The sequence below is a fragment of the Periplaneta americana genome, chromosome 1 (genome assembly GCF_040183065.1).
Source record: "Periplaneta americana isolate PAMFEO1 chromosome 1, P.americana_PAMFEO1_priV1, whole genome shotgun sequence".
Taxonomy (NCBI): domain Eukaryota; kingdom Metazoa; phylum Arthropoda; class Insecta; order Blattodea; family Blattidae; genus Periplaneta; species Periplaneta americana.
In genome coordinates this window covers 12,875,934-12,892,723 of record NC_091117.1, presented here as the reverse complement: position 1 = coordinate 12,892,723, position 16,790 = coordinate 12,875,934, and the positions used below count along the sequence as shown (strand labels likewise).

The 16,790-nt window shown below is 34.8% G+C and overlaps 1 non-coding gene across 1 annotated transcript; it reads left to right on the top strand.

Moving 5' to 3' along the window:
* The first annotated feature begins 14,212 nt into the window (after positions 1-14,212).
* Positions 14,213-14,285, top strand: TRNAK-UUU (transfer RNA lysine (anticodon UUU)). The gene has a single exon. It is a non-coding gene; the product is annotated as a tRNA-Lys (tRNA).
* Positions 14,286-16,790: the final 2,505 nt, after the last annotated feature.

Below are 16,790 nucleotides of genomic sequence, written 5' to 3'. Positions count from 1 at the left end.
ATTTAATATCTTCTTTATTTATTGGGTCGTTTGTTTATTTTCTTATTATTCATTTATTTAATTATTTAGTTATTACTGTTTTAGTTAGTTTTTTAGTTATTTATTTGATAACTTATTTATTTAATTAGTTGTTTTTATTTATTTAGTTATTTAGTTAGTATCTTATTTATTTAATAGCTTATTTATTTAGTTATGTAGTTAGTTTTTTTAGTTATTTATTTAGTTATTTGCTTAATAACATTTATTTAATCTTTCATTTATTTATTTATTTATTTATTTATTTATTTATTTATTTATTTATTTATTTATTTATTTATTTATTTATTCATTTATTTATTTATTTCCTTATTACTTATTCATTTATTTTAATTACCGGTATTTATTCTCTTGAAGTTAAGGCGACCAGACCTCTTCCACACAACCAGACACAACAGAATATAGTATTGTACAAAATATTACATAATAGTAGTACTTTTGTTATTCATTAAGTGATTTTCTTAACGAGAAATATGTCATTAACATGACAATGTTTATCACAGTGTATAAAAAGGCATTTTGAGATGGCCATGATGTACTGCAGAGAACTAAACCCCGGCTCGCACGGAACAGGATCGACTATCTCGACAACCTGCAGATCCCCCAATATCTTGAATGATTGTAACTGCTGTGGATCTTCGCATCGTCTCATACTGTTCTTCCCCTCAGATCCATTTTGATTGGCTTCTTACTCTTCGTGTATCTGTGAATGCTCTTCTCCCGCCCGTTTTGTACAAGCAGCTCTAAGAGGCTCTGCTGAATGCTCATTATTGCCCCCCCCCCTCACCCCTCACTCCAGTCAATGCAGTACTCACGGCAGTTCATTCCTTCTTAGGCGTCGTCTTGTAATCGCTGTATAGCGACTAAGGGTTTATTTTTAACATTTTCCACGCTGTACATCTCCTGGATTTTATTTCGTAGAATAATACACATCGGGTCTCTACGCGCTCTGTGATTTTCTTCTGTTTTTTGACAGCATACGTACGTATATGCATGCTACATGGATCAATGCATATACACATACTGTATATAGGCGTACACATAATGAACAACTTCAGTAAGACATAAGAATGACGAACCGTTCTCATTCGACTGTTTCAGATTCTAGTCTGTCCTTGCATATCATATTCATGACCATTATATTATAGTGAGTATTACACTCTTACTACGTCATACTACTTTTGACCAATAAAACGGTACGAAAGGACGTATTTCAACCAATCGTGGCTGCTTATCGCACAATTTTATCGCGTCCCTAGCATTTGTTTAATTTTATCGCGTCCCTAGCATTTGTTTCTTTGTTTGCCAACATTTGAAACTGCGCTGGTCTGGACGTCAAAAAAATATATAAAATTACAAACCACTCCAGTCGATGCACAGCAGTTTCAAATATGACTCGCATTGGCATTCAAGAACAAGAATTAATAAAAATCACTGATCATACCTATGCATCTTCCGAAATCCGATTTACAAATAAATGAAGAGCACCATTCCGAAATCCTGAATAAGTTGAATACACCATGTAGGCCTAAATCAACGAGTTCCAATTCTATTATGCACACGTCCAATATAACATCAATTGAACCACCAACCACATTCAAATTTGAAAATTGTACATTCAATAATTATTCCTTTTAAAATTATTCATGTTTATTTTTTATGTCATCGTCGTTAATTAAAACTTTTCTAACACTTGTGTATATTAGTTAGGTTATGTTATAGCTTCTGCTCTGAGAGGATAAAAAGAACTTCCGCTATATATTATGGATAGTCACGTATCAGAGATTGTTTAATATTAAGATTTATTGAATAGTAATCATTACAGTGTCTGTATAAAGACACTACTGCCATCTAGCATGCATCTAGCGTAATATTTGTAATGTTGAGATGGTACAATAATACTTTTGAAGACAGTTGTATTTTCGTAAGTCAATTAATATTTTATTGTATTGGAGTACTTCGTTACTTCTAATCTTTATATATTTTCTTCTAATCGTGTAATAGTCAATTAAATCCCACTCGAGTTTTGATTTTCTCTAGATAAATCAAAACGTCTAGAGAGATTACTGTTGACTATTACACTTTTACTACGTCATACTACTATTGACCAATAAAACGGTACGGAACGACATGTTTCAATCAATCATGGCTGCTTATCCTATAATTTATATCACCTCCCTAGCATTTGTTTCTTTATTTGCCAACACTGTACTTTCAATAAATTGCACCTTTTAAAATGATTCATATTTATTTAATCATCTTTAATATTGAAACTTTTCTATCATTTATCTTGTTTATATTACGAGTATTTAGGTTTAAGAGGGAAGTATTATATGATATTCTTATTGAATTTGGTATTCCCAAGAAACTAGTTCGATTAATTAAAATGTGTCTCAGTGAAACTTACAGCAGAGTCCGTATAGGCCAGTTTCTGTCAGATGCGTTTCCAATTCACTGTGGGCTAAAGCAAGGAGATGCACTATCACCTTTACTTTTTAACTTTGCTCTAGAATATGCCATTAGGAAAGTTCAGGGTAACACAGAGGGTTTGGAATTGAACGGGTTACATCAGCTGCTTGTCTATGCGGATGACGTGAATATGTTAGGAGAAAATCCACAAAAGATTAGGGAAAACACGGGAATTTTACTTGAAGCAAGTAAAGAGATAGGTTTGGAAGTAAATCCCGAAAAGACAAAGTATATGATTATGTCTCGTGACGAGAATATTGTACGAAATGGAAATATAAAAATTGGAAATTTATCTTTTGAAGAGGTGGAAAAATTCAAATACATGGGAGCAACAGTAACAAATATAAATGATACTCGGGAGGAAATTAAACGCAGATTAAATATGGGAAATGCGTGTTATTATTTGGTTGAGAAGCTTTTATCATCCAGTCTGCTGTCAAAAAATCTGAAGTTTGCAGTTTGTTCAATTAAACAAAACACTATCACCTCAAATCTGGACGTGTTATACATCTTTGGATTCAGAATTTGGAGAGGAGCAAAAATATATACTAATATACAGAGTGTTTCGTTTGAAACAAAAAAGTTTTGGTAATTTCCAGTTAAACCGGAAGTGTTATTTACAAATTGTGTATTTTATATCACTTAAACACTTCCCCAAGTGTCACGTATATGGTAGCATAATTGTAATAGTAATATGCGTTACAAGAGCGGTATGTTGAAGTTTTCATGTTCGAGGAAAAGTTTGAAAAAGCGAAACGTAGTTGAGCTTTTTTAATTTCCGAGAATTGAAAAAAACATACCGCTCGTGTATCGTACATTATTTTGTGCGAAGATCGTTTATTACATACCTGAAAGAGGAATTTCTAATTAGTTGCAATGAAATCTCCATGTTGGTTTCTGTTCAATGACGGCAAATTTGGAAAACAAAAATGCGTATCTTCAACATTGTTGCTTTAAAATGTTTTCTGTGTTTACTATACTCCAGCAGGCCATGATATACGTCTGTCTTTTTTTTTCCCCCCAGTCCATAAATGCGAACTTAAAACAAACGGTAAGGTTATGTAATGATTTATTTTTCATTTTAATATTTTAACAATATTATTTATATAACATATTGTAGTAATAACATCGGCACCTGGAATATTGTTGATTTTTTCACGGCTTCCTTAATGTTACTTGCATCAAGAATGCAGTAACTTTAGTGGAGTTGTAGAGTTTACTTAATTTTTGCAAATATTTAAAAACAATAATTAACAGTGCAATTTAGGTGAAATTGCAGTGGTAAGTTTCCAATTTATAATTATTACTATATTGAACGTCTCTAAAAATAATATGTTAAAAGCCTAAATCAGTAAAATCAATATGTCACTTAAGCGGTAAGAAGAGGGAAATTGTTATGTGTGTTAGGTTGGGAATACTGAGTGTGGATTTTAGACTTTCCGCGGATTGGTTTTGTGCGGAAACCAAGCAAATACGCACGATCTCGCACAAACATTTATTCGAGGTCTATCAGAATCCAGTTACACCCGGTATTGTCTTCTCGACTGAGTTTTCATCAGGAGCAACACTGGACATAATATTGCAGATATGTGCAGGGGAACATAAACACCTGCATTATCAACCTTCATCCCTTCGGCAAGTCTAGTTGCTAATAACACGTTATTAAACATTCTCCAAAGTGTAATCTTAGCTTGCTTTGCTTCCAAGTTTTAGCAGAGCATTTTCTTTTTATCTCATTACCCGTCTCTCCAGCGGGGCTCTTGCATATTTGTTTTTATTTCATGAGCTTTTAGCAACTGAGAACGACTACCGGCCCAGACGCGCTTGATCTGCAGATCTCAGCGACGACGTCTAGCAATGAGCAGTCGAGATCATATCGATGAGGTTGCTTGCGGTTTCCGATGCTTTACTTTTATTTTACGAGGTAACCACAGTCCCTTCGTGATCTCTACACTCTATGCTCCACTGCTGGAGAAGTTGCCGATACAGCAAGGCGGATGATTTGTCTTAAGTTATACACAGTGAACTTCATAATTAAATGTATTACTGAAAAACTACGCCAGATACAAGGATGCAGTTTTCAGCAAATGATACCTCAAACTCCATAGTTTGCATGGATTCACCTCAGCATGTGCTGCGTTTGTTGTCCGGAGATCGAAACCCGATTTCATGCCATGTTTTCGGCAGCATCTCACTTTTCCTACCTCCAAATCCGAACATTGTGTGTTGACTTTTCCGGAGGTTGAAAGATTGCCTCATCAGAAAAAGAAACTGCAACCTTTCGTTTACTATGTGCATACTTACTTACTTATGGCTTTTAAGGAACCCGGCGGTTCATTGCCGCCCTCACATAAGCCCGTCATTGGTCCAGTAGCGGCCAGTGACCAAAATCCTCGGTGAGGCCAGATGCAACTAGTTTAAGTGCCTCCGATAGGAAATGTTTGTTTATGATATTAATTATTATTGTTATTATATTATTAATATCATTATTACTGTATTTTATTATTATTATTATTATTATTATTATTATTATTATTATTATTACTATTATTAGTCTATTCTTATTACTATCAATGAAAAATAATAATTTCACTCACCAAATAAGCTGTTATGCTGCGAGTTTCAGTGATTGTTTCAGTGTGATGAAGCGTCCCATATTATGTGTTGAAATTCCCATTTCTTTCTTTTCTTTTTATTTTTTTTTTCCTTTGACAACAACAAACAAGGCCAAGAGAAGTTTATTTTGCATCACATTACCACATAACCATTTATGTTATCCATACCAGGATGCAATAGAAACTCGCGTTTTAAGATTATGTGTCAGAAAAATTATTATCAGCGATGTCGTAGGTATCTCGGTAGTCTCTCTCTTTATTTAAAACTTCCTTTCTTTTAGTATTATTTCTTCTCGAAAAAGGACACTCTAACAATGAATTAACTGCACCACCATTATTTCTCTCATTTGTTTCTGTTTATATTTTCCCGAAATAGATAACAACATTGGCCCAGATTCACTACTGCACTACGAAGTACAATAGTACAACACCCTCGCTTATGTCATAAACTGAGACATAAGGGGAGAGAATCTCGAGTGGGTTTCTGCCTGCCAAAGAGCTGGAATTTTATTATTTATGGCCTAGTTAGGAAGACAAGTCACCACTACTATTCCCACCCCACTCTACCCTTGAGGCCGGCCCATGGATGGGACGAGTAAAACCTGACCAGGCCAGCCGAATTGTGCCTCAGCTACAACGTTTTAAGCGTAAACTCAAAGCCCGCGAAAGGACATGAAATGCATTAAGCCAGACCACGCACGAGCGATCCCGGTCTCAGGAACAAATTTTACTGCAAAACAGGTCTATATACATCACAAGCCAGACCCGGCACGAGCAATCCCGGCCTCAGGAACAAATTTTACTGCAAAACAGGTCTAAATACATCACAAGCCAGACCCGGCACGAGCAATCCCGGCCTCAGGAAGAAATTTTACTGCAAAACAGGTCTATATACATCACAAGCCAGACCCGGCACGAGCAATCCCGGCCTCAGGAACAAATTTTACTGCAAAAAAGGTCTAAATACATCACAAGCCAGACCCGGCACGAGCAATCCCGGCCTCAGGAACAAATTTTACTGCAAAACAGGTCTATATACATCACAAGCCAGACCCGGCACGAGCAATCCCGGCCTCAGGAACAAATTTTACTGCAAAAAAGGTCTAAATACATCACAAGCCAGACCCGACACGAGCAATCCCGGCCTCAGGAACAAATTTTGCTGCAAAACAGGCCTATATACATCACAAGCCAGACCCGGCACGAGCAATCCCGGCCTCAGGAACAAATTTTACTGCAAAACAGGTCTATATACATCACAAGCCAGACCCGGCACGAGCTATCCCGGCCTCAGGAACAAATTTTACTGCAAAACAGGTCTATATACATCACAAGCCAGACCCGGCACGAGCAATCCCGGCCTCAGGAACAAATTTTACTGCAAAACAGGTCTATATACATCAAAGTTTTCAAATGCTTCTACAGCAATATATGCTTCATTCAAATAACTAATACGTTATATAAAAACACAAAATTTGATTTCAGTTAAGTCAAGTGACTGAGGCCCAGCCTCACTTGCCTCAGTCAATCAGCCGCCACTGCATCGGTCCCTATCATGAGCAAGATTAATCCAGTCCCTACCATCATATGCCACCTCCCTCAAATCCATCTTAATATTATCTTCCCATCTACGTCTCTGCCTCCCCAAAGGTCTTTTTCCCTCCGGTCTCCAAACTAACACTCTATATGCATTTCTTGATTCGCCCATGCGTGCTACATGCAGTGATATACAGGGTGTACCTTTTTAAAGTTATATAGTCCAGCACATTCACAGGAAATGCCGTCAATACGAATCTGTGTGTATCATTTGCGGAGGCAGTTTCGTGTGTAGGGAGATTTTCGTATATGAAGGTCACCTGAATTCCAATGGCATTCCATGAAATGCAGTGTTGCCTACATTCTGAAAAACAGGAACAAGAGATACTCCTGGTATACATACAGTATATATTGTTCATTTTATATTGGTTTGTATTAAAGTGGAAATCCGCTAATTCAGACATCACAAATTCGAAATTCGCTGTAATTCGGAAAGTTTCTTTTTACACAGTACTCTTGGAAAGTAATATGAGCACAAACTACTTAATAAGAGGAGTTTTTTTTTCAATTTAAGGTTTTGAGTAAGCAGTTTTTAAAAACAGCTTAAAAGACAACCATATTAGCATTTCACTCCAATCATACTGACTTAAACTGTCACTGTCTATATTGTTACTCTTTCCTTTAGACATGCTGTAGTTTCAAAATTGTCTCTTTCTATTATCTAATATTATTTGAAATATATTAACATACTATGTATTTTAGCTTAATTCTGCTACATAGTTTGTATTTCAGTGTTTAATTAATAGTTCATAGTATTTTGTTGTTTAATTCGTAAATAACTCTTGTATAGATGTAACTCTTATCTAAATCAAATTGTTGAATTCGTTGTAAGTTCATACATATGTATGTATACTTTTTGCTGGTTGAGTGGAAGAGAAGGCCTTATGGTCTTAACTCTGCCAGCTAAAATAAATCATTATTATTATTATTATTATTATTATTATTATTATTATTATTATTATTTTTCACCCAGTGACCAAGCCAATTACTTTCTCTTTTCTTCACCAGTTTCAGCTATATGTATAAATTACAAAAACAGCCAAATGTACTGAGCAAGTCTTCAGTTCGACTATAGAATTTGGTAAAGTCAATTATGTCACCATAAATTACCTAATAAGGAGATTTTTTTAAATTTGAAGCTTTCTGAAAAAAATATATAATTAGTACAGGTACAATTTCCACGGCGAAGGAGAGGAATAAATGTTTAGATATGCAAAAATATGTAATTAAAACGTGGTATGCTATTCTTCGAGTATGATGTGCATAGGCACTATTTCACTGGTTCTAAGGTAGTGATTTTACAGGTATGACGTAGGTACGGCAAGTACTGTATATTTTCTATAGAGCCACTAACGTAGCTCAGTCGGCAGACTCGCTAGCCTGCTGATCCGGAGCTGCGCTCGGGCTTGGGTTAGATCGCCGTTTGGTCTGATTACCAAGTTGGGTTTTTCCGAGGTTTTCCCCAACCATAAGGCAAATGCCAGGTAATCTATGGTGAATCCTCGGCCTCACCTGACTTCATGTCGTCAAAAAAATTGTATTCTTGTAAAATCTTGGCTTGTTCTACATCGTAAAGCTTAAAGATCTATGATAGCTTTATTGATATTGTTCACAAAAGTATAAAACTTAATAATTTAACAAAAGATCTATATACAAATGTAGTTCTACATAATAAATATACAATTTCCTAAACTAATTAATCTATCGCAAATCTCAATAATTTATTGGTTCAAACTTGCACTTACGTCTTGTTTTAGTGCATGTTTAAACCAATCGTGATAACCCTTAAGACTTAAAGATCTATGAAATATACAATAAATAAATGAAAATTAAAAAAAAGAAAAATACTAGCTACAACATCGTTTTTATTCACCAAAAATTATATAATACTAGTGGCTTGTGCAGCAAATGCTGCTGCAAACTAAGTTCGTTAGACGTTCAAATAAAATTTTTTCAGTTTATTTTCAATGAAGAATATTTGACATTTTGATAGTTATTTGCTTCCATAATAATGAAACATACTCCCTCCGAATGGGTTTCTTAGGCCACATACTTTTTTTGAACCTATCCACCATCAGTTTTTGAGTTTCAACGTGGAAACGCAAGTATCAATGTCAGGACGATAGCAATAGCTGTTTCAGGTCATTGTGGATTGTAGGCGAAAGTTAAAAAAAAATGTCAGCTTTGCTAAGCTTTCGAACAGTAGCATTTTACTGCATGTAGAACTTGAAATATAGAGCGTAAAATCATTTTATTCTACTAAGAGATCATGCTGAAATGATCTGGAGACTAAAAAATTTTCTAGGCCTCTCATTTTATTAGTAAGTAATACCTTTTGGTCTTTCCTTAGGAACTGTATTTTTTGCGCTCTCTAGAGCCAATACTGAAGACAATGACATATATATCAATATCTACACTACACCGCCATTAAGTATATGAAAAGGCCCAACCCCACTTGATTAAGAACTATAAAAATATTTGATTAAAAAAAAATCTTACGTAAGTTTTGTAGTTATATATAGCCGCCACTCATTACATTATAATAATGAAGTTCTAAATTAAGATATTCTCTACATTTACTTACAAAACCTCAAAACGTTTCACTTTCATGTCATCAATATAGCATTAATATTATGTATAATTAATGAAAAATAGACGCATCATGACATTAACCATAATAATATGTAATTTCTAAAACGGTAATAATGTCATAAAACCGCCTCAAGTTTCGTAAACTTGAATATCCAATACACAGCTGTACTCACAAAATTATGCACTGCAGAATCAGACCTGTAAATTATTTTTAATAACAAATTGAATTTGAGCTCTAAATATGTCGGCAGTCCTGCAGGCCTTCGTGTAATAGCCTATTGTTTATTTTAGTGTGTGTTTTGTTTTGTTCTGAAATTCAATCAAGTCGGCCGTGATTCAATACAATTAGTTCTCAAAACTGACAACAGATGGATTTTGGAGAAATAGGATAATTATGTAGGAAAATTGACACTTCACTGAAAAATACTATTTTTCCGAAAAACTTTGAATGCCAGGCATGAAAATGAGGGGTCACTCATTAAAATCCTTTCAGCCGTTTTCCTGTAATTTCCATTACCAGTTCAAATTATATATATATATATATATATAGATTTTGGAATATTAACTTCTGTCTCCAGCTGGAAGGTAGACAGTCTAACTGTTCATCCATGACAGGTTCCACACACCTCTTAAAAAGTCACACAACATATTTATTTCGGGAACTGTTCAAATGCAGGTGACACCTGCTGTGTTCCGGAGTTGTGACGTCACCATATGCCCGGCGAGCTCTTTCTGTATAAACTGACAGGAAGGAACTTTATTTAGACACGTTCAATGTCCATCTGTCAGTCCCGCGTTTATTTTTCACTTTTGGTATGAAACTAAGCAGTGTTTGTGTTGTCAAGTTGGTAATAATGGTGATGAGTTTTAAAACGTCATATATCTAATTGAATCGTTTTTTCTCTCTCTGTTGCAGGTAAGTTGGTGGACACAGTGCTATATAAACAAGAGACTTGCGGTATGTATCACTTAGTGAATATTAGGACAGTGTCACCAACTTTTCGTGTATTTTGAGAGAGAAGGGAAAATTTCATCCACTCATTGTGCCAATTATAATTTCCTAAAAGCGCTGTCAGCCAACAAATTAAAGTTATCAGCTGTCTAACTGTCGCTCGTTTCAGGTATTGCTTTCGCAGACGTGATTAATCAAAATTAAATTCGGACAGTTGGCAGCACAGGTGGCAGAAAGACTTGTCATGTTCCACGACTCGGTAAGATTTGGAGTAAAATAATACAGTTGGCGCTGAGTTGTCATGGTCACGTGACGAGCTTAGCCTTTACTTTCCCCTTCGTTCAAACATAACAAAGCTCTGCTTACTGTACCTTCAGGTCTGTGCATTATTTTCCAGTATTGAATCTGACTCACAGGGTCGCATACAGTCAGTTCCGTAAATCAATAAATAGCCTTATTTATTCTCAGACTACATAAATAGACTCTTTGAAAGGGTTTGATATAGCAGACTCAGGTTACGCTCTATATACGCATTTCACTTAAAACTTCGTTAACAGTTGCTTCGTAATGATATTTATGATTTAATAAAAAATAATAATGCATACTACAGTATATAGAACGACATAAAATATAATATCTGACGCATACAGTGTGTCCCAAATTGATGTATACACCCTTTGAAATACAGGGTGAATCAAAAGTCTGGAACCATATAAATATCTTCCTTATACTTGATTTTCGATTACTATTGGTGTTACCAGTATTTGTAAGACTAAATGCTCTACAAGTGACACATTCAATTCTAGCCCTCAGCTATCTGAAAATTTTAAATGAAACTTCTAAATTTTAAATAGAAAGGGGATCGTGTAAGTACTCAAAATCATGTGAAATTTTCTAAGAAAGACAATGGTGCAGTCCGTTTTGAGATATCTCTAATAGTTTTCAAGTTATTTAAAGATAACTGTAATAATGACACAAACATTAGTTACTGCATCTACAGATATTTTGTAACGTAGTACGGTACTAAGGAGGCTTTGGAAAAGGTGTTTTTATGCAATTCTGGTAATCATTTTTTTCTGCTTTACTGTTTGGTTAACCTGTGACAGTTTCAATGCATTGTTGTGATTATTTGAAGCTTTCCTATAACAAATTTGTTGATTTTCGTGATGACATCATCGAAAGAGGGAAGAATTAATATCATTCTTCATTCTGGTAGGTTTAGCCACAGAAATGTTGCAGCAGACTGGACGATTAGATCACTGGACATTGGATTGGTCGACGTGGACTAATAGAATGGCCGGCCAGGTCTCCAGATTTAACCACCCCTTGATTTTTTCTTGGGGTTACATAAAGAGCTTGGTAGGATGAAGAGAAAATTGAGAATGTGGAACATTTAAAGAACCGTATCATTGAAGCCTGTGCTAGAGTCACCCCAGAAATGCTACAAAATGTTCTATCGACATTTTCAATGTATCAACTGTATGAGGCGATTCGTTTATGTTTGTTTTATAGTTTTGAACACGATAGATTTTTGTGTACAATAGAAGAACAGCAGTACTAGGAGAAATAACCAAAAAATGTTAAAATGAGTTCACACGAAGATTCATATATTGAAAATGCCGCAAATTCTGTAAGTGAGTGTTTAGTACAATCGAAATCCCTCTTAAGATGTCAAGTGGAATACAAAAAAAAATTGAAGATTTAATTTAATATATGGTTCGCATTACGCAGTATCATTGCCTAACTAGTTGCGTAATACAAGTATCATTACCTAACTAGTTGCGTAATGAATGTGTTTACAACATTTTATCAGTCCTCTAAAGTCCACATTACATAATCAAAGTGAATAAAAATAATACTTACTTACTTACTTACTTACTGGCTTTTAAGGAACCCGGAGGTTCATTGCCGCCCTCACATAAGCCCGCCATCGGTCCCTATCCTAAGCAAGATTAATCCAGTCTCTATCAGCATACACCACCTCCCTCAAATCCATTTTAATATTATCTTCCCATCTACGTCTCGGCCTCCCTAAAGGTCTTTTTCCCTCCGGCCTCCCAACTAACATTCTATATGCATTTCTGGATTCGCCCATACGTGCAACATGCCCTGCCCATCTCAAACGTCTAGATTTAATGTTCCTAATTATGTCAGGTGAAGAATACAATGCGTGCAGTTCTGTGTTGTGTAACTTACTCCATTCTCCTGTAAATTCGTCCTTCTTAGCCCCAAATATTTTCCTAAGCACCTTATTCTCAAACACCCTTAACCTATGTTCCTTTCTTCAAAGTGAGAGTCGAAATTTCACAACCATAAAGAACAACCGGTAATATAACTGTTTTATAAATTCCAACTTTCAGATTTTTTGACAGCAGACTGGATGATAAAAGCTTCTCAACCGAATAATAACAGGCATTTCCCATATTTATTCTGTGTTTAATTTCCGCCCCAGTATCATTTATATATTTGTTGCTGTTGCTCCTCTTCAAAGGATAAATTTCCAATTTTTATATTTCCATTTCGTACAATATTCTCGTCACGAGACATAATCATATACTTTGTCTTTTCGGGATTTACTTCCAAACGTATCATATAATTGCTTCATTAAATAAGTTTACGCATATATTTATAACTAGTGACTGATAATTCTTGAATTATTTTTTGACAACAAAATATAATAGAAAGTTAACTGTTTGTTAGAACAGAAAAAGGGCTAAAAATGTTTATTGCGCCATTTATTGTGGTTAAAGGAAATGAACTCGTTATAAAGAAAATATGGCAAAATCCACTTTGGTTTGAAGTGGGGTTCTACAAATTATATGACCGGTTTTCTGTACATAATCCATATGTTGCGTCACTCAATACCCATAATGAGGTCAGTTGAGTGACGTGCATGGATGACACTGAAAGAACACATTTGGAATCACACAGTGCTTTTCGTTTTTATTAACTTCTAATATTTCGTTTTTGTAGTTATCCATTTGTAATTGCCATGGTAATGTTGTAATGTCCTTCATAATGATGTTCGTTTTATTTATTTTAACCCATTTTATAACCGCTGTGATTATTTTAAATTTCAGTTTCGTAATTAAAATAATGTTCTTAACGATACGCTTGTTTAGCTAATATCTCCATGGACTAGTTAAGCTTAATTGTAAATCAGTATGAAAAAAAAATGTCGCAGATTTGTGTGTTGTACTCAATTTGTTAGCATGACTGTTCGTTTTATTGTTTCAGTCACATTTGGGTAATAGTGGAAAATACATGCACATTCGTACCACTCACATGGACCATTGTGCAACTTCTACAAAATTGTGACGAGAAATGGTCTGAAAATTTTGCCTCGAGGTCTCTGATTCAGGAACAGGTATAGATATAGGAACAGTGATTTAAAAATGGATTTATTAGACAGATGCCTTTCTTGCAAAGTCATAATAGTACATTATGCAACAAGCCTATAATGGTAGTAATTAAGACGCGAGTCTGTTTATGAAACTCGCTTGCGCTCGTTTCATAAACATACTCGCGTCTTAATTACCATTATAGTCAAGTTTCATACGACTTTTTATGCTCGACCATATTTCTAACTTAAAATTATTCATAAGTATTCATGTTATTCTTATCTGACTGAGGAGCGGAACTGACCTTGTGCAATATCTCGTAAATTGTGAGATGTGCGCAGACGCGAAAGTATTGATTTTTTCCGAGAAACAAATGTCGACATTGCAAATCAAGATTTTAGGTACAACTCCCTGTAAAGTTGATTTGAATAATTTCGAGGGAAAAATTGTTCCGGGGCCGGGTATCGAACCCGTCACTGTTCGTTAACAGAAAACCACAATTTTAGTCACACGGAGTTAGTATGCACTCGAAGTTGGTTGCTTGACGGTTGTCAGTCCACTTTGAGGTCTGTGGATATAGAGGGAAAAATTGGATCTGTGTCGGGTAGAGTTCCCGGGTAGCTCAGTTGGTAGAGCGTTGGTACTTTAAACCGAAGGTCCCGGGTTCGATACCCGGCCCCGGAACAATTTTTCCCTCGAAATTATTCAAATGTCGACATTGACCTTGATATAATCTAGAGAGTAAAATAAACATTAATCTTGATATAACCTTGAAATTGAATTAGACATTGAAAAACGAGATGACAAATTGAATTTATTTGAATATTATTTACAATTAACGCTAATTATTATAGTAATAGAACTGACTTTATTTCAAATATAGGTGATTTATTGATTTATTGTTGTCTTTCGATTGCATATCCGAAAATAATCGATACTTGCGCTTTCATATTCCTACAGTGGTATTTTCTGATTGGTGGAACACCTGAACCTTAATGAATAGGTGTACTTTAATGACGTCCATTAAAGGGCTGCTACCATATGTATAATTACTACATTTCAGCATTATCGAGCAAAAAAATAACATTCGATAACCTAGTCTTATTATAGAGTGATACTCCTGCAACGATCATTCATGCACTATCAAAACTAGGGATCGTACTTCGTCCCAGGACAGGCCTGCAGAACCCGTAAGTAGGAGAAATATGACGTCAGCCTCACTCCACTTCTATTGGAGATGATCGACTTTCGCGTAGAGTTGTTTAGGCTACATTCTTTGCCCTGCAATGCCCAACAGTGGCGGTGCTGTAATTTTCAAAAAGGATTGTAATAAATTCATTGTATTTATAATGCGTTATCTCGTTTCAAGGTTTACAATTATGCTAGATTTCCTGTCGGTAGTTTCTTCGAGATCTCTTTGCACCTAACCTGCTTTAGATTTTCGAAAACTTTCCTTCTATCATCACCTACGGAAATAAATTTATAGCGTTTAAGTAATGAACCTTGAAAGTCACTATCAATTTCAATTCAAAATGAACACAACGAGTGACGGCCTTAATTTAAAAGTATATAAATAAATAATCAATATATAGTTCTTAATAATGAACTTACCCGAAAGTTTGCGCATTCCATAATTCTTAATATGGGCTTTGTTTAAATGTGGTTTAATATTGAAAAGACGAGTAGAAATAAATTGGATGGGACACAGTAAACAAGCAATTCTTTCGTCTTCAACAACAAAATCATATTCCCATTTATTTTTTTCGTTGTTGGTAACTCTATAGCATCTATTAGATGCTTTATGTTTGTGCTAACAGATGGAGTTACTTGTCAACAATGTGACGCTGAAACGTATGTTCAGGTTACTGCCCAGCGACAGTCCTGATGAATTTTTATATTTGTGATGATTGGTTAATTAATATTAACCGGCACACTCACAATCACACAAAAATTTCAAGACTCTAGACACCCAGAGAATTCCTCTTCTTCAAGAAAAATTCACCGAGAGCCGAGCCCGGGAATCGAACCCGGGACCTCCTGATCTGGAAGCCAGCATGCTGACCAACAGACCACGGAGGCAGTCCCATTTCTTTTGGAAGTAGTATTTTTTCACGGGTTTATATTTTGTCATGTTCCAGATCTCTTTAAACTGCAGTTCGTGTATTTATTGATTGATTGATTGATTGATTTATTTATTTATTTATTTATTTATTTATTTATTTATTTATTTAGTACCTGTACCCGTGCGCTCCGCTGCACTTATTAGAAATAAATATAAAGTAATTACATAATTAAAATAGAACATTGGGTCCAGGGAACATTCGTGTTTGATAGAAGAATAAATCGTTTATTATGCTACTTAATTTAAATTCTATTTAAATGATTAAAATGCTATAATTTTGGTTCAGAGACCACGCATTTGGTGCAAAGATAATTAGTTTAAAATTTTTCTAAATTAGTCTTGAATGCATCCTTTAATAAATCACTCCAAATTAATAGAGTTGATTGTGTACGAAGATCATTTTTATGTTAGCCTTACTGTGCATCTTTTTTTTTTTTGTTAATTTCATTTTATTCACGCCTTAAGGGGATGCGCTACTGAAAAATGACAGTTTTTGAAGAAATGTCATGTTTTTTTTTATTTCACTCTTCATATGCTAAATTCCAATGCTCCATTACCACAACCTGTGTTTCAGCTATAATATGCACTATAAAAAACATAGAAAACTCTTGTTTTAGATTCCAAAAAACGGTTTCCAAAAATAAACGTGTTATTTTCAAATTTCATTTTTAAAAGAGTTATTTCTTGACTTAGATCATTGAAATTTTCCTGATTAATTCATAATCATGATCATAATATGCTGTTAAAATTTCAATACATTATCTCTTAAAATGTAGAAATTAGAAAATTCAGTAGCACATCCCCTTAACATCTGTGGTCATGTCGCGTGTTTAGAATGTGTGGGTATATCAGCAGGCCATTTTTGAACAACGAAACTATAATCTGAAGCGGCGGTGGAAATGTGTTGTATTGTTATTTTAAACTCTTGTATATCCTTAAATATCAGTCCTATCAAAATTTTGCCTGGGATAAAACTTATCGAAAATTATTTTAAAGAAACTTTTGTTATGTAATATTTTTCAAAAAAATCAATCATAAGCGAGATATTTCGGTTTATTTAATTCAGG